Source organism: Nelusetta ayraudi, unplaced genomic scaffold (assembly GCF_046127955.1).
Source record: "Nelusetta ayraudi isolate G7.1 ecotype Tasmania unplaced genomic scaffold, CSIRO-AGI_Nayr_v1 ptg000101l, whole genome shotgun sequence".
Taxonomy (NCBI): domain Eukaryota; kingdom Metazoa; phylum Chordata; class Actinopteri; order Tetraodontiformes; family Monacanthidae; genus Nelusetta; species Nelusetta ayraudi.
This window is the reverse complement of record NW_027466151.1, coordinates 27,501-44,984: the sequence shown is the minus strand read 5'-3', so window position 1 is coordinate 44,984 and position 17,484 is coordinate 27,501. Positions and strand designations below refer to the sequence as shown.

Below are 17,484 nucleotides of genomic sequence, written 5' to 3'. Positions count from 1 at the left end.
CAAAGCAAAGATGGAGAATTTGTGCAAATAGAGTGTGTGAGTGTGTGTGTGTGTGTGTGTGTGTGTGTGTGTGTTATGATGAAAAAAAAGTAGCTTATCAACAAACTCAAAAGCAAACATTTCGAAACGTAAACCAACACCCATAAACCAAACCAGCCTAAAACATGTGGAAACTCCTCCAATAGGAAACTTTCCTACCTGACATCAAAAGGCTGCGTCTGATCGGTGGTCCACCAGTCTCTGCACTGTTGTCTGAAGACCTCGGGGGAGGCGCAAATGCCTCAAGACGCTCCTGTGTCAGTCTGGTCTTTGCAAACTTGAGCGTAGACAAGGTCCTCTCGCAGGCTGCCTGCCTGCCTGCCTGCCTGCCTGCCTGGAAGACACAGCATCAGCAGGAAGTTGGTGGCTAGTCCTGCACACAGCACCTGTACCCGTCACCTCCTCCTGCTCCTCCTGCTCCTCACCTGCATGACAGGGTTCATCTCGTCCCTCCGCATCACCTCCACTCCTGACTCGACCAGACAGCTAATGATGACAACAACACTGACAGTGAGAAACGTCATCTACAACAAGCAGTGCCCCCGTTAGACCACACACTTTAAACTGCTGTTCATATGTTCGTATTTTAAATTTAAATCTTAAAGTGCTTATATTTTCTCTTTTCTTTTGTTATTTAACGATTCACACCTACAGGTATTTCCTTTCGTACTTGTTGAAAATGTTTATAATGTGTGCTGCCATCCACTTTGCTGCTGTAATGCGGGAAATGTCCCCACTGTCAGACTAATTAAAGAATATCGCATCTTATGCCATTTTACTTGACTGTACAGACGCCCGTTTATTTATGTAAAATCATAGTGGGGGCTTAAATTAATAAATAAATAAATAAATAAATAAATAAATGAAAAAAGCATTGTTCAGATATTAGCAGGTTAATGACTTCCAGGTGCGCTAACTCTGCTGATACTTATAACGCCCAGAAACAGCGACACAAACGGACAGAATTTCCGTTAGTAATGTTGTGTTTTTAAACGTTTGCCAAAACAAAAATACACAATTATAAGAGACATGTAAGGCGCTGGGCACTGACTTTCTGCAAGGACGGCCGGCCGGAAAACTCCGTTGGCCTGAAGTTGGCGGCCTGTCGTTGCTGTTTGGCTAACTTCCGGTTTCCTTATGAAACTTCGTAGGCGTAATGAGCGAGGAAGCCAATCACATTTCAGTAGAAACCAAAATCGGTCGGAAGTGGGAGCCCCTAACGATAGACAGATAGACAAACAAACAAACAAACAAATAAATAAATAAATAAATAATTCCAGACCGCAGGTACCGAAGGTTCCTGACTTCTTTATAATTCGTCATGACGAATCAAAACAAAAAATACGGATTACAAAAATGATAAAAGACAGTAAATCAAATAAAAAAAACGCACAAAATATAGAGTACACGCCCCGTTGTTGAATTATCAAATCTGATTAAAGTTGTCACTTCATTAAAAAAAAGAAAAGAAAATTCTGACAACATAATTAAGAAATAACACTCTTTTCACAGGCACACTGAGTTCAATTGTGTGTACAATAGCAGAAATGTATTTTTTTTTTTAAGTTTCATTTATAATTAAGAAATAAATGGAAAAGTTCTATCATCTATGCGCAACAAACTGGTGATTGGCCTTAGAAAAATATTAATTACTAAACTCGTCAACACCAGAAGCCCAATGGTGGCCTCCCTTCCACCTCTGCTGGATCTGTGGCTGCATGAGAAAAAAAAAAAGAAATAATTAAAAAAAAAAAAAAAAAGTTGTGGCCCAGTTTTGAAGTGATAGGAGGTCCAGGGGTGAGGAGGAGAGGTTTGCCTGAGGCGCCGGCAGCTGTGTGATGGTCTGTTACTGGGAGTTCTGGCCAGCCCACTGGGATCAAAACAGAACCTCTGGTCAGTCTCCGTCTCTGACCCACATGGATGGAAGAAATCTGCTCACATTTTCATTCGGATATTGGGTGCTTTGGCCAGGTGCATCTCAAAACACCCCCCACACACCCACCCTTCCCCCCGCGCCCACCCACACACACACACACACACACACCATGTTTTTATGTCAGGCAGCATTGCAATTAATATCTGTTGCCTTCCAAACCGGGCGCAGGGAGGATATTTATTGGAAGATCAATGCTTGTTTTCGTCAGTATTGTGGCAATTTCCGTTGGAGTCACGGAGGTAATCAAACCGCTATGCCCGAGCGTTAAAGCCGTTGTCCTTACACATTATTTTCCGCTAAAACGACAGCCTTGTGCCGTGAATGAATCCTCCGCCGCCTCTGCTGCCTCTCCTGCCTCTCCTGCTCTGTTTCCCTCTTCCTCTCCTCCTCATTGTGCTCCTGTTCTTGACACGCCAACTGCCTTGACACACATTCACATTGGTAAAGATTTACAAAGTTTCACCTTTCAAGCTTTTCTTGTTTGTGTGTGTGTGTGTGTGTGTGTGTGTGTGTGTGTGTGGTGTGTGTGTGTGTGTGTGTGTTTGGCCCACACCGCAATATATTTTCTCACAGAGCAGTCGTTCTCTCCTCTGTTTAGTCATCCTGTTTTCCCTGCAACAATCATTCCTTCCTCTGACAATCGTCTTCCACCATTCATTTCTCTTCCTCTTCAGTTTTCTGAATCCTGGATGCACCCACACATCAAGTCAAGGACCTCAAGGTACAGATTTAAAAAACTGCCACCTGGAGGCTTTTGTGCAGGCTTGTGGTTGTTTGTTTTTTGCAGCCCATGCACAGGTCCCCTCTCAATTCAAACCTTCATTATTTGTATTTTTGATTTGGGATTGCTGTCGGGGAACATTGCACAATTAATGACCCCCCTGACTGACAGACAGCTGCCAGTGAACACTGGTGAAGTGTGAAGAGTTGCACAATAGGGGAGCAGTCAGGTTTACTGTTCACTTCTTGTCGAGGAAACTGGCGCAGGAGTGCTCTTGCACAAAAGCAGCTAATGTGGAGGTAATACTGGGGCAACAGCTGAGCCGCTCCTCATCACTCGCACAAGTTGCCCCGTTGTTGCATCAGCAAATTGTCACAAACATGCGAAAAATGATTTGGGGACGATCGATGCAGGAGCAGTGTGGATAATTTGAGGTTTGCGTACCCCAGCATTCCACTTGACAGCAGCCAGGCACAAAAACATCCCATAGTTGCTGTAGTTGCACACCAGCGACAATAACAACAATTCCTGACTCTGTTCGCCCGTATGTAATGTCTCTGTTGTGATATTGTGTGCACGCTGTGCAAAGTAAAAAAAGGAATAGAAGGAAAAAGGCCAGCGTGCAGAGTTAAGAGGAGTTATTTGCTGAAACAGGAAGACCCTCGCGGCTGATTTGTGTCCTTCCAGTGTGAGTCGTTGCCGACTTGTGTCTCTTTATGGCCGTGCGCCCTCGCAAGCAGCCCGCCGCAGCTTCCACTGCGCCGGCGCTCGGCAGGCTGCTCCAGCATCTGCCAGCGCATTTGATGGCACATCAGAGGCCACGGTAAACATTGACAGAAGCATCCATCTTCCCGACAACCTGTTCTGCCTCTCTCCGTCTCCCCTTGATTATTTCATTTTATGGATTCATCCCGGTTTGGATGAGGGCTGTCGTTAGAGAAGAAGCGCCGCGGCGAGGTGATCATTAGCAGCTGCGTCAAATGGCGGAAGGCCACAGCGGGGGGTGACGTGTCTTTTGTAGTCTGATTAACTTGTCCGGGGAAATTGGGCCCTTAACTGAAATTAATTTCCCCACTCACACAGTGATTACAGTGGAGCGGCAGATTAGCAATATAAATACTCCAAACATCCGACTGGGAGCCAATCAAAGAGTCCTCTGGAGCGCAAACTGCCGTCAAAACGGTGTTATTTTCTTAACCTATTTTATTTGACTCATCTTTTAAAAGAGCCATGAGCAAGAAAAAAAATCACAGCCGTTTGATAATGAAACACGTCATTCTGCAAATCTGCTGAATGATGTGTTTTTTGTTTTTGTTTTAACGTTCAACAAAGTGAGAGAAACAGCTCAACAATTGATGAGGCTCATCAATGGCAATAAAAGCAGAAAGATCACAAGCGTCACTTTCATGGAAGGTCACCCCCCCCCACTCCTCCCCCAAGGCTACATGCTGCTTCGCTGTTAGCATTGTTGTGTTTGCACAGGAGCCCCACCACGCCCTAATGGACCAGACGGCCCCAGGCTCAATAGGCTGCACTGTCCACAAACACGTGTGTGGGTGTGAGTGTGTGTGTGTGTGTGCGCAGCAACTTAATGGGTTTTGCCTCCAATGGCCCACATCCGTGTCCATAACAACACATTTTGTCTCTTCCCCCGGAGACATTAGACACGGCGGTGACATCAGGGCAGAGACGCTGCAGAGGGCTCAGCGTTTATTGAGGGGGCGTCTTCCCCGACCACTCTCTATTTGAGAGGGATTATTCTGTGTTCATACAGAGGCCGAGATCCTGGGAATTACGCAGCAGTTTGTTTGTTTGTTTGTTTGTCGAGGAGATGGGGGGGGGGGAGAAAGAAGAGAAAATAAATAGAAAAAACGCCACCTTTCAGTCCTGCGGTTGAAAACACAGAGTTTTCATCAAGGAGACAAAACCTTTGGCTCCCTGGCAGACTCTGAACACAGACTGAGAGAACAGAGAGAGAGGCTGTAGAGATGTTTAAGACTAGAAATACGGCGATGAGGTGGAAGTTGTGGGAGGCTGATTTGTTGATAGTGGGGAGACCAGGAGCCGCTTCTCTGACCTCACAATGCACTGACGGGACAAACACAACACACGGGACCGTGACACCATGTGGCTGATGTGTGGAAAAGGTCGACCGTGTTTGGTTACGACCCAAAAACGACTCAGTTTGCTTCCCTCAGCGGACGTGAACTCTGGATTTCTGGCTGTTTTTCTGTTGAATGTGCAGAAGGGCCACAAAGACCTGCTCTCAGTCACGACCCTGTGCCTCTGCATGACTTGGATCAGTGCACACACCCACTTGACTCCGCCTCTTTCCTCCTCATTGAACTCTTCCTCCTCCTCCCCTCTCCTCGGAGGAAGAGGAAGAGGACGAGGAAGAGGAGCGTGATCTTGTCTCGGTCTTGACAATCTCTGCTGATGACGACGAGCACGTGAGGGTTTGCAGGAAGCGGATCTGTTGCCGTGACCTCATCTGGACGCTCTTTCCAATTTCACAGCCGCTCTTTGTTTTCAGGGGATGCAGGTTGTGAGGCCAATAAAAGAATGAACAAATCACTATTTTCAATCATTTGAACTGGATTTAGACACTTTTTAACAGCCCATTATCAGCCAGTTAGTAAGTTGCTCTTAATGTATGCTTCTGCAGGATTTCCTCTTAATATTGTCTTCTGAGAATATTTACTCTTCAACACCTGTTCCATGTATCGTTCAATCAATCAATCAATTGAAAAATATTTGGGGAAAATGTCCCTGGTCAAATGACCTTAATGGCAGCATCCTCGTTTCCTCGCCACGATTAATGAGGACGCTGCCGTGAATCGAATCGTCTCGGCGGCGCAGAAACGAGAGCAGCAGCCGCGGTCAGGGGGCCGTGATGCAACACAGCAACTATTATTTTCAACTTAAATGAAAAACAGACGGGGAAAACAAAAAACAGATCAATGAAGCCGAAGGGTGGAGGAGATCAGGAGGGCGATTGACTGGAATCAGTCACACAAGCCATGCAAACACAAGGCTCGCTTCCAACAATCACATCAAAACCTATGTGTGTGTGTGTGTGTGTCTGTGTGTGTGTGTGTGTGTGTGTGTGTGTGTCTGTGAGTATGCCAATTTGTATTTGCTTGTTCAGTTTCAAAACTTTGCTGTTGCTTTTTAATTTAGTGTTTAATTAAAGGAACAGGAAAACATGAAGACAAGTGACACACACACACACACACACACACACACACACACACACACACACACACACACACACAGACACACACCTTATTTAAGTGCATGCCTCGTGGCTATTTCCAGCCTCCTTGTTCCAATCGTAATCTAGGTCGAGAAAAACGTCGCAGTTGTCGCCTGGCAGGCGACCCCGAGCCGGAGCGCCTCATCACGTCAGGAGCTGCAGCCCTACTGCTGGCGTTTGCCGTGGCTGTCAGAGCGCCGTGACAGCACAGCACAGCACGGCACGGCACGGCACGGCACGGCGAGCTGCCGCCTGCTCCTCCTCCATGAATCAGAGCGCCGCACACTCGGAGGAGAGCAGGTAATAGAGATGTGGAGGGACGTGAATTGATGGCGTTAAAAAAGAAAAGAAAAGAAAAGGAAAGGAAAGGAAAAGGGAAGGGAAGAAGAAAAAAAAATCCCGTGTGATGAGTTTGAGCATAAAAAGCAGGGCAGGAGAGGAAAGCGTGGCTGTCATGGATCACAGGTGGAGGAAATGAAGTCGTAACACTGTCAGAGACGCCCATTACCGAGCGAGCGGCTCCACGTCCCGGCTGACAAACGACTCAATATCATGCAGCAGGATCCTTCACACGCTCAGGACGACTTTGGTCTTGGAAGTTTGGAAAATAGTCGATGGAAAGGACGTTTTCTTTTTTAACTTCCCTTTTATGGAAAGCAAAAAAAAAAAAAAGGCCTAGAAATGCGTCTGCGACAGCAGGAGGAGTCCAGCCTCCCCGTCTGGTGGCACCTGAGAGCAGGAAGTGGCACCAGGCGACGCCACTGTATCGATTTTAATTATCCCATTACTGAGCCTGGAGGTCTTATGAAAACAGATAAGCTAAAGAGCCGCCGCCGCCTAATTACAATGGGGAGCTGCGGTGGGCGCTTGTTTCTCCGTTGATTAAAGTTGCTTCGATTTATGTTAAATAACGCTGTGATTCAAATGCAAAAACACCTCGGCGGCGGCGTCGGCGGGGAGTTTAGTGGGGGGGGGGGGGGGGGGGGCAAGAGAGAGAGGGGGGCTTTGACTAGCGTGTGTGTGCTTGTGTGTGACATGAGAGTTCCACACAAGACAACAAAACCCAGACAGCGGCGCCGTCGCTGCAAGTCAAAAAATAATAATTTACCGGACCGCTGCCCTGTTGTTCAACCCTTCACACTTCAACAGTGTTTACCCATCACAAGCAAAGACCTGGACCTACCGTCGTCCCCCAACGACTATTGATTCCAACAGCCGTGTTCTCACCTTGGCTCTGCACTCTCCAGATGTTCTCACAGCACAGTTGAGGCTCCACAGGCGCTGGAGAAACACTCCTGCAAAACATACAAAACATTTAGCAAATCCAGCCCTCTAATTGCACGTCAGCACCAAGTGGCCTTTCAACCCCCCCCCGCCCCCCCCACACACACACACACACACACACACACACACACACACACACCTCACACACACACACACAGAGCAGCATCGCCACCAACCAACAGGATTGAATTGTGCCGAGTGGTGTGAGCACAGCCTCAGCAGAGGTCCGTGCATAAAGACAGAGGATAAATAAATAAATGAGTTCCTTCTTCTTTTATGTTAAATATAAAAGGAGGTATCATAGGTGTGTGTGTGTGTGTGTGTGTATGTGTGTGTGTGTGTGTGAGTGAGAGAGGGAGAGAGAGAGAGAGGGAAGTAGCAGAGTGGAAAGGTGCAGGCGTGAAGCTTGAATGCTTCGCCACCGCCACAAATACTGGTGACCTGGAAAGCCTGTGCGTGTGTGTGTGTGTGTGTGTGTGTGTGTGTGTGTGTGTGTGTGTGTGTGTGTGTGTGTGCTGGGAATCAGCTTTGAGAAACCCTTTTAGAGACCTTCTCAGGGGATTAATACGCTTCTGCTGTTTGGGTCTCTCTCTCTCTCTCTCTCTCTCTCTCTCTCTCACTCTCTCTCTCTCTCTCTCTCTCTCTCTCTCACTCTCGCTCTCTCTCTCTTTCCTCCCCTTGTTTGTGTGCATGTGTGGGTCCATCATGTGTACGTGTGGTGTGTGTGTGAGAGCGGGTGTCCATATTATGCACAGCAGCGGTGGCCGTGTGAAGGAGATAAAGCGTTGCAGCGTGCAGTGGATTTGCACCAGTGCAGTGTGTGTGTGTGTGTGTGTGTGTGTGTGTGTGAGAGAGAGAGAGAGAGAGAGAGAGAGAGAGCCCAGTAGCACGGCCACAGAAAGCATTCTGATTGGCATTGCAGGTTTTAAGCGGAGGGAGCAATGCCAGCAAGGCAGAAATAATTCTGGTGGCGGGCGAAGAGCTCCATCCAACACCTTCTCTACCAGGAAGCGAGAGCAAGGAGAGAGAGAGCAAGGAAAGATAGAGCAAGGAGAGAGAGAGCAAGGAAAGAGAGAGCAAGGAGAGAGGGAGCAAGGAAAGAGAGCAAGGAAAGAGAGAGCAAGGAGAGAGAGCAAGGAGAGAGAGGAGTCGGAGCCTAAATATAAATAAAAGTGTCACGGCTTTTCACTGGCTGCGCATGGTGTGTGTGTGTGTGTGTGTTTATTTCCCATCCTCGCTGGCGCAGCATGAGGAGGTTAAGTAATTGCTGTCCACCAGTTTAGAACTTCCAGCCGAGGACTTCAAATGGAATGCGGCCCTCTTCCTGGCAGTGAAATATGTTAATTTAACGGATAATTAATTCTCTCTCATGATAACTCGGAGGGCCGCTGGCTTCAGTCTCAGGACCTTCTTTGTGTGTGTGTGTGTGTGTGTGTGTGTGTGTGTGTGACATCATTTCTGCATGGCGCCGGGAGAGACGTGTGTTTCCTTGAAAGCAAAGCAGCGACTTTTACCAAAAGAGGAAGATGTTAGAAGACATCTGGCAATCAAAAAGAACCCAAACCCCCAGGCGGTGAGAAAAAAAACAACACACCTGCAATGTTGAGAACACAAGGCGGCTCCTCCGCCCCCCCCCCCCCCCCCCTCCCCCACCCCCTCCCCAGGGGAGATCAGCGACCCGCCCATCTGGAACTACTTCCTGTTGGAAAAAAAAAACAAAAAACAAAAATCTCTCATGACACGACAATAACAAACATCTCCTCACCGTCTGTCCGGTTCCTTGTACCCCCCCCACCCTCATCGACCAAAGTCGCAAAGGCGCTCCAAAAAAAAAGAAATGAATAAAAAAAAAAATCCCCACAGCGATGAGCGGCTATGAACTTCTTCCCTCTAATAGGATCCCAGTTGGAACAAACACGTTTTTGTTTCGGCAGCGGCTGGAGAGAAAATGAGGAGCGAGATAGCGGCCAGATAAAGGAGGAGAAGATTGTTTCCTGGGCTAATCACGGCAAAACCGGAGAGCGGCGGCGGCGGCAGCGGCAGCGGCAGCGGGTCCAGCGGCGAGCTAATTATGGCCGCCAACAAAGGACACATCAAACAGGTGCCACGTTGTAGCCGCCGCGTCCGAGGCGTCACGCAGTGCTGGCGGCAGGAGGAGGAGGAGGAGGAGGAGGAGGAGGAGGAGGAGGAGGATGTCTAGCAAGCGTCTTCGCTGCTCCGGAGGCTGGATTACTTTTGACAGAAAACATACAAATAAAACATTAGCGGGGCTTACAGGGAGAGCTCGCAGACACCCGCCGAGTAAATTATTCAGACATTGACTTACCGAGGGGAAGAAGAAGAAGAAGAGGAAGAAGAAGAAGAAGAAAAAAAAAAAAAATATATATATATATATATATATGAAAGCGTCTGTCTTGCCTCTAATCCCCGACAAAGCTCTCAGTAATAGCGCGGCGCTCGAGAGTTGATTCTCTCTAGACTCTATTCATCAAACTTTGCAGTGTATGAAATCAGAGTCTGACAGGCCTTTGCAATCCTGCAGCCGCCGCATTATTACAGCGTTTAGCCGCAAACCGGCTCTCCAGCCCACTGCCGCCCCATGGCCGCCGCTTCCCTTTAATTGGGGACGTTCTGGGGGGGTGGGGGGAGGGGTGGGTCGAGTGGCGGGGTTGGAGGGTGGGGGTGGGGGGGGGCCGCCCTCCACTAATCCAGCCCAAAGTCTTTGTCCGGTGGGGCTGCTGCTGCTGCTGCTGCTGGTAAAAGTTATTTTTTTTATTGCCTCGTCAAATAAAACCGAGGTGGGAAGGAAGGAGGGAAGGAAGGAAGGAGGGAAGGAAGGAAGGAAGGACGAGTGAAACCCTTTCTTCCTCCCTCCTGCAGGTTGCGCTGCAGTAAAGTGCTGTTTTGTTATCCCGACCTTGAGAGTGGAGGACGGGAGCTGACCTGCTGCCGTCCTCAACCCCTGATACAACCTGAAGATTGAAAGATATATATTTTTCTTCCGGGGATTTGTATTGTCTCGTCCCTCTTTGTCCGACAAGGTCATTTCCATCCGGTGTGGCTCAAAAAGAAAATGCGCTGGGCCATTTCAAGGATTTTATTTTTTTCTTCTCCACAACACCGACAGAAAAAGAAAGAGTTGCAGACTTTTGAGTTTTTGAAAATATAACAAGACGGAAGGATGAATTGTTGGAAATGTTTTCCGTCCCTTTAAGCGCCGAGCTGCTCTGCAATTTATCATCTCAACTTTTCAACTCCACCAGTGAACCAGGGGGCGCCGGTTCTGCTAATTACACCAGACGGTGAGATTTACCTTCTCTACCAGTCGACTCTACCAAGCCACAAAACGTGAGTCACATGTCACCACTGAAGCGGTTCCAATGCCAAAGCCAGGAGGAGTCTAATGATGGAAACTTCTCCTCCTAATGTGACGGAGCTTCCTTCGGGTTTGCTTTTCAGGAATGTGACTGCAGATCCACTCTGAACCGCTGATTACAGATGCAAATCCAGCAGACATGGAGTTGCGGGGGTGCGGGTGTGGCCAAGGACAGGGTTAGATGGAGGCAGACGATTGGCCGCGGCGATCCCTGCAGCGACGGGCTGAAAGGAGGAGGAGATTGTGCACTTGATGCTGACGGCGCCACTCTGAGAATCAGTCTCTCCGTCGGCTCCACCGCATTTTGGGCCACACTTGTGCAGAACACCTGCTCTTTGGCGCACTCTCCAAAAACCCACAAGAAAAGATGTAAAGTGGACCTGAGAGCTAAGAAGCAAAAGACTTTTCTTCAATGGAGAGCACTCAGCCAGTGAATCAGGCTCCTCCGCCGCTCCATTCTTTCAAGTGTTTGAGCTTCTCATTCCTCCAAAGCAAAAACATATCACCACTTCTTTTTTCTTTTAAGAATTTATCGAACTCACGCGAGGTGTGTTGATTTCTGGGCGGCGCTCGGGACCCAGAGCCACGGCTTTGACAGCAGCGAGACTGGGGGCACAAGCTAGACATGAATCGACTTGTCGGGTGCTTTTGTGCCGGTGGGCCGGACAGAGGAGAAGATCCACCAAGGAGAACCTGGAGGTCAAACCATGGACCTCCTTCGTGTGCTAAAAATAATAATGATAATCACAATAATATTAAAAAACAACTTTGGCGCCTGAAAGTAGAACTTGCAGATGAACACGCGGCTTCGACCGTGCAGAATTTGGCCTCAGTAATGAGCCGCGGAATGAAGTCATGAAAATTAAAAAGACCAATTTTTCATCAAAACTGTCGAGGAATCTGGAAAAAGCTAAAAATAAATGTCACATGAGACGGTAAAAAAAAACCCATGTGCGGAGGTGAAGACGGGACTGGACTGGACTGGAGCCGAGCCGAGCCGAGCCGCCGTCAGTCAGCGCACTAATGGACGGGAGGCCAGACATCAAGCCCCGCCCCCCCCACCGCCACCGCCGCCAGGTGCTTGTTGACAAGTTGGACAGGTGACCTGCTGCCCTCTCAACCCCCCCTACGCCCCCCCACCCCTCAGAACAGAGGAACCAGGGGAGAAACACACACACACACACGCGCACTCCTAGCCCGGCGACTTCTCTTTATTTTGCCCTTTGGAGACACGGTGTGGCTTGACTAATTACTGAAAGGACCCCTGGAGGCTGGCGCCATTCATTACAGCGCCAGGGCAGCAGATTCATCATCAGAGAGATTTAACAGCTGATAAGAAATTCATGCTGGGATTTAACAATTTTTTTTTTGGAAGATGCCATCAGTCATTGCGTGGCTCTCCTGCAGGGTACAACAAAAAAAAGTGAAAAAAATTTGAATATATCACCCAACGATATTTTGTTCCCTTTGTTCTTCTTTTCCTGAGACGAGGCGTCAAATTAGCCGTGAGAGTTAATGGCTGGAATCATCACAGGGACGTACGGACCGACTGGAAGGGCTGACGGAGTGAAACAAAAGCGGCTCCGTGATTCACTTCCTGGCTGATTTATATCCCGGACGTGTCTCGGCTCTTTTCTTTGACTCCGCCTCCCTCGCTGGCCTCTTCCTCTGCCGGAAAAATTCATAACCAGCGCCGTTTTTGGGGGATTTTTGCAGTTCTCGCCAGATTCCCCAGGCGATCAATTTGCTGAGGAGTGTGCACAGCTGCACCTTCGCCCTTTTGTTTCAATGAGGCTTCTCCCCCGTGCACTTTTGCGTTCAATTACTCCTGATTTCTGACTCCCCCCCCCCCCGCCTCCCCTCCTTCCCCCCACTTTTCACTCTATTCTTTTCCTCTGTTTTGTTCGCCGTCGCCTCTGCATGGCAGCCTTTGTGAATATTCTTCCTCTGAAGCGCTCGCTAACTTTTGACAGGGGCCTGTTCCTGTCTGAACTCGCTCCAAAAACGCCAGGCGGGGGATGTAAAGAGCCGCATCCATTATTGAACAACAATCACGGCGACGCAGGAAGCGGCGGTCCGGGGGCATTTGCATTCTGTGGCCCCTGTCAGTCTCTTTGGTGAGCTGCCGCCGCCGCCGCCGCCGCCGCCGCCGGCTCGCGTCACATCTGCCGGGAGCGTTTCAGCGGCAAAAACAAGCGGCGAACAAAAGCGCGGCACTTAGCGCCGTGTTCCTGAGGAGGAGTCAAACGGGGGGGGGGGGTTGCCATTTTAACAGGTGCAACCAAACATCCCCTGCAGCCTCGCCTGGGGGTCGCACATCATTTATACAGCAGGTTCAGGCAGGTCTTCTGGTTGCGACTCTTTACTCCACGGTGCAGCTCCGTCTCCAGCAGCGTCTTCGCTCGCTGTGTTTGATTCTCTATTGTCTGTTTTTTTTTTTTTCCCTCTAAAGCAGAACTTTGGTCTCAACAGAGACACGACAGACATTTTCTGGACTCGTCGCTTCCTGGACACAATGTGTTTGAAAGGCTTCCGACGCCACATCACAGTCATCAAACTAAAGTGCAAACAGGCTAGAAAACTGTTGCCATTGTTACACGAAACACTGCTGGACATCGGGCACCCAAATGCATGTTTTAATGTCTGTTTTCATGTGGTTTTAAATATTGTTTTTATCTGTGTGATCTATTTGACTATTTATTGCTCATTGCACTGCGGAGGAGGAGGAGGAGGAGGAGGACTGCACAGACCTTCCATTGTCCCTGGTATAATGACAGGAGAGATATTCCATTCTATCCTGTTTGAAAGTCAAACTGTTATTATTATCATATTATTGTTATTAACTCCACGTGGCACCAACACATTCGTGCACTCACGCTGTCTCTTCCCAGTGGGAGGTGTGAATGGCTGAGCTGGCTGAACCTCAGCGGTGCTGCACGTGGCCCAGTCAAAGAAACCAGTATTGATCCACTTCCACCTGGGAAAGAGGCTTCATTTCAGTCTACGTGACGGAAGTTAGCCAATGCCGAGCCGCCGTGGGTGTGGTTACCTGCTGCAGGAGGAGCTCCAGAGGCAAACGCACACACAGACACACACCAGCTGTGGCCTCAAGGCGACTCTACTGGGAGGACTAGGAAGTGATGTCACGATGGAGAGAAGTGGGATCAGGATCACTGCTGCACCTTGATGCTCCTCCAAAGCTACACACACACACACACACACACACACACACACACACACACACACACACAGAATGCGTCCATTGAGTAATGAACCCCCCCCCTCCCCCCATGGACGGGTGGAGGTGTGGAGGTGTGGAGGTGTGGAGGTCTACTGTGTTCCTGAGAGCTTCTGGGTGGCCTGTGAATCTCTTCTTGTCTCCTTGTCTCCTCCGTCTCCAGAGCCTGCAGCCATCTGAGCAGCTGCCGAACCCATTAGCCCGTCAAATTAAAACAAATAAATAAACAACAATAATAAAACAGAGGGGGGTGGTGGGGGAGAAAGGAAGGAGGAAAGGAGGGAGGGAGGGAGCGGAAAAAAAGGAGTTGTTGCGTCGCTGCTGAAGAAACAATGTGCGACAGCAACATTGTGTTACTGCCCCCCCCACCCCCTTTTAATTTGTGCGTCGCTGCCCTCAGAAGATTAATTGAAAAGCGAGTCGCCGCGGCGCTTTTCAAGGCTAATACAACACACGCTCAATTAAGTGCAGGCAAACACGGCCGCTGCCGTGCTGTATTTCACACGTCTGGGCCCTGCAGAATCCATACTGTTGTTGTCACCCCCCACCCCCCCACCCCCCCGTGCCTCCTGATGATAAGCTCCCTCTTGCTCTCAGAGTTATTTTGGTAATTAAGTTTCTTCTCAGCATTTCACCAGAAAGATGTCAAAGAGGAGGAGGAGGGTGAGGAGGAGGAGGCTGAGGAGGGAGGAGGAGGAGGAGGCTGAGGAGGAGGAGGAGGAGGAGGAGGAGGAGGAGCAGGATGAAGCCGCCCTGCTCCTGAATAAATGCAGAGGGGCGAACGGGCTTAGTGGATTTCAAAGTCACCCAGGCGGCTTAATAGCTTCCCTAAATGACTCAGCACATTATTTCCAGTTGTACAGTAGTCCATTACACGCTGCGTTACCGTGGCCATGCGGAGGTTAGCCCCCCCCCCCCCCCCCCCCCCCCCCCCGCCCCTCCTGTCCTTCTTGCTCGGGCCTGGCATGCGCTCAACAAACCACTTGAGCCTGAATGCAAAATGAAGTTCTGCTGGCTGTAACTTTGAGGAGAGTGGAGTCTCTGTTCCTGGTGTTGCCCAGGAGCCTGCAGCCTCCCTCCTGCCTGTCACTGACACCTGCTCCCCTCCTGCACTGCAGGTGATAAAAGAACAGAGAGACTCTGGGGGGAAAAAAGAGTGCAGTGCGTTGGCCAGAGGCGGGCGTGGACGTGGATGGAGTGAGACGGCGTGAGCGAGATAAATAGAGGACGAGGCGGAGGAGGAGGAGGAGGAGGGGTGGGGGGGGGGGGGGGGGCGCCAGAGAGCAATTAGCGGCGCTCTGCAGGCCAATCCCGAGGAGACCAGGCCCATCAATCATCCCGCTAATCCTTTGTTTCTCAATAAAGATAACCGTGCTGCGGGGACTTAACATTTTCTTAATAAGTCATCTCGGCCGACTACACCTGCACCTGCACCGGCAGCTCGGCCCAGGAATTAGCCTCATCCCTTCGGCACGACAGCCGCCTGATAAGCAGGCGCGGGGCGGAGACACACCCAGAGAGCCTGTTTGGACCAGCAGCGCGGGAGGTTTCCTGGCCTCCCGCCCCCCCCCCCTCCCCCCCATCCTCTCCCTCCTGCCATCTCAGGGTTGCTTGTCCTCTAAATTGGCCAGTATGAAGGCAGACTTTGTAATGGAGCGCCCTCAGGACTCTGGAATTAGCCTAATGAGGTAAAGCTAATGTTGCTCCTCAGGCCTCCAGCCACTCAAAGGCTGCAGTTAGCAGAGTTTTTTTAAACTCTTTTCTCATCTTCTAACACATTGCGCGGCCCGGGAGCGTCGCGCGCTCGGCTCGCGGACATCTGTCCCAGGTCAAAGGTCGGCCTACCGCAGAGCGCTGGCCCGCCCACACAGCCGCCTGCCTGCCATGAAGCCTCGCTGTGGTAAGAAATCAAGCCGCTAGCAGGCGAGGCCGGGGACCAGGAAGAGGAACGGCCTTTTGTGATGTCACCAGGGGCCCTACTGCCTCCGTAGCAGCTACTAATCACTGCCACGCCCAGGTTTTAGCTCCGCCCTGTTCCAGCGGCAGATAATCAATCCCTGAGGATGCCGCAGTGTGCGTTGCAGCGCACGAGATGACTACGCGGTATTCAAACAGAGGCGCGGTGGCTTTTCTCTGATCCTGGGACGTGGCGTTGACTCGGCCGTCAGCAGCCACTTTCCCAGAAAGCAGCAGAAACATCGCTCAGCCTGTTCAAACAGCTAGTCAAATAAGGTTGGAGCTAATTGCCGTAGCTTGGAGGCGCTCGCTCAGCGCTAGTGAGTTCTCTCACATTCATGACGACGGCCCACAGGCGCCGCTGCAGGAAGGAAGGCGTCTGAAGGTGCGGTGAGGGAACGCCGGCGGGCAGCCTGCACACGACTCCCCGGATAATCACCACACGCTTTCCTCCTTCGGAAAGGCTTTCCTGCTTTTCCAGGGAGGAGCGAGAGGGCGCCGGCGACCTTCGTTCACATCAAGTCAGCTCCAGATTGGACCGATTCAAGCGACGACCTTGAAGGCATCTCCTTTGTCCGAGCCGCCTCGCTCCACTCCTCCGCCGCCGCCGTCCATCCATCATCTTCTCTTGCTCACCTTTTGTCTCCGTGACAACATTTCTCGCACCTTGTTTTTCTGCTCCTTCCTTCCTTCCCTCCCTCCCTCCCTCCTCCTCCTCCTCCTGTCTCTCTATCATTCCCCGGGAGAAGTCGGCCGCAGGCGGGCGGGCGGGTCGGCGTGGCCGCCGTCACGGGCGCTTCAAGGTCAAGAGTGCTTAGCTGGATATTAAAGAGACAGATGGCTTGTAGCGAGCGAGTGGGATGGCAGCGCCATGCAATTATAGCCGACGTGCCCACTGACCACACGGCGAGAGAGAGCGAGAGAGAGAGAGAGAGAGAGAGAGAGAGAGCGGGAGATCGACAGGAGACATCACCGCCATCTCCAGGAAAAAAAAAAGAAATAAAAAACTCTGCAGAGACAATCTGACATCAGCGCCAGCGTAAGAAAAGTCCACAACAGGCGAGAAGAGAAGCACAGTCGCACGCACGCACGCACGCACGCACGCACGCACGCACGCACGCACGCACGCACGCACGCACGCACGCACGCGCAAATGACAGAGAGATGGTCTGATAGGAATTGTAATGGCTCATTAAAGCAGCAAAGTGATGCTGTGGAGGGCTGCAGCAGAGGAAAACACAGTGAATGATTGATACAGTGATACAGAGTCTGCCGCCGCCGCCGCCGCCAGCAGCCCATTACAGGTGATTTACAGGGAGTGTGGAGCAGCAGCAGCAGCGGAGGAGGAGGAGGAGCAGGAGCAGGAGGAGGAGGATGATGAGGAGGAGAGACACCCAACCCCCCACTCCCACCCCCTACCCCTCTGCTCTCTTTACATTTTTGATCCCGGCCTCTCACGATAGCGAGAGCAGCCAAGATTTCAACGTTTCCCCCCATCAGGTTCTCACTTCTCCTCCTCAATGTCTGCTAAGGGAATTTGGAGGAGAGAGAGAGAGAGAGAGAGAGAGAGAGAGAGAGAGAGAGAGAGAGACGTGCATGATGGTTGCTGGTGGAGGGTGCTTCGTATGCTGATGGCAAAAAACGAGAGAGTAAATATGTGGCCATGAGTGGGGCGCAT

General features: G+C 50.5%; 1 long non-coding RNA gene across 3 annotated transcripts in view; it reads right to left on the bottom strand.

Moving 5' to 3' along the window:
• Positions 1 to 268: 268 nt before the first annotated feature.
• The window catches only part of LOC142903035 (uncharacterized), a 29,221-nt gene continuing 12,005 nt past the window's right edge, over positions 269 to 17,484 (bottom strand). For 2 of the 3 annotated variants that reach the window (XR_012929174.1, XR_012929175.1), the window contains 5 exons: positions 8,831 to 8,935; positions 7,180 to 7,247; positions 1,091 to 1,255; positions 465 to 525; positions 269 to 357 (listed from right to left, as the gene is read on the bottom strand). This is a non-coding gene — a long non-coding RNA (uncharacterized LOC142903035). Of the gene's footprint in view, positions 358 to 464; positions 526 to 1,090; positions 1,256 to 7,179; positions 7,248 to 8,830; positions 8,936 to 13,488; positions 13,590 to 13,661; positions 13,798 to 17,484 lie in introns of those variants that run through there. The other variant, XR_012929173.1, reaches the window with a different exon arrangement.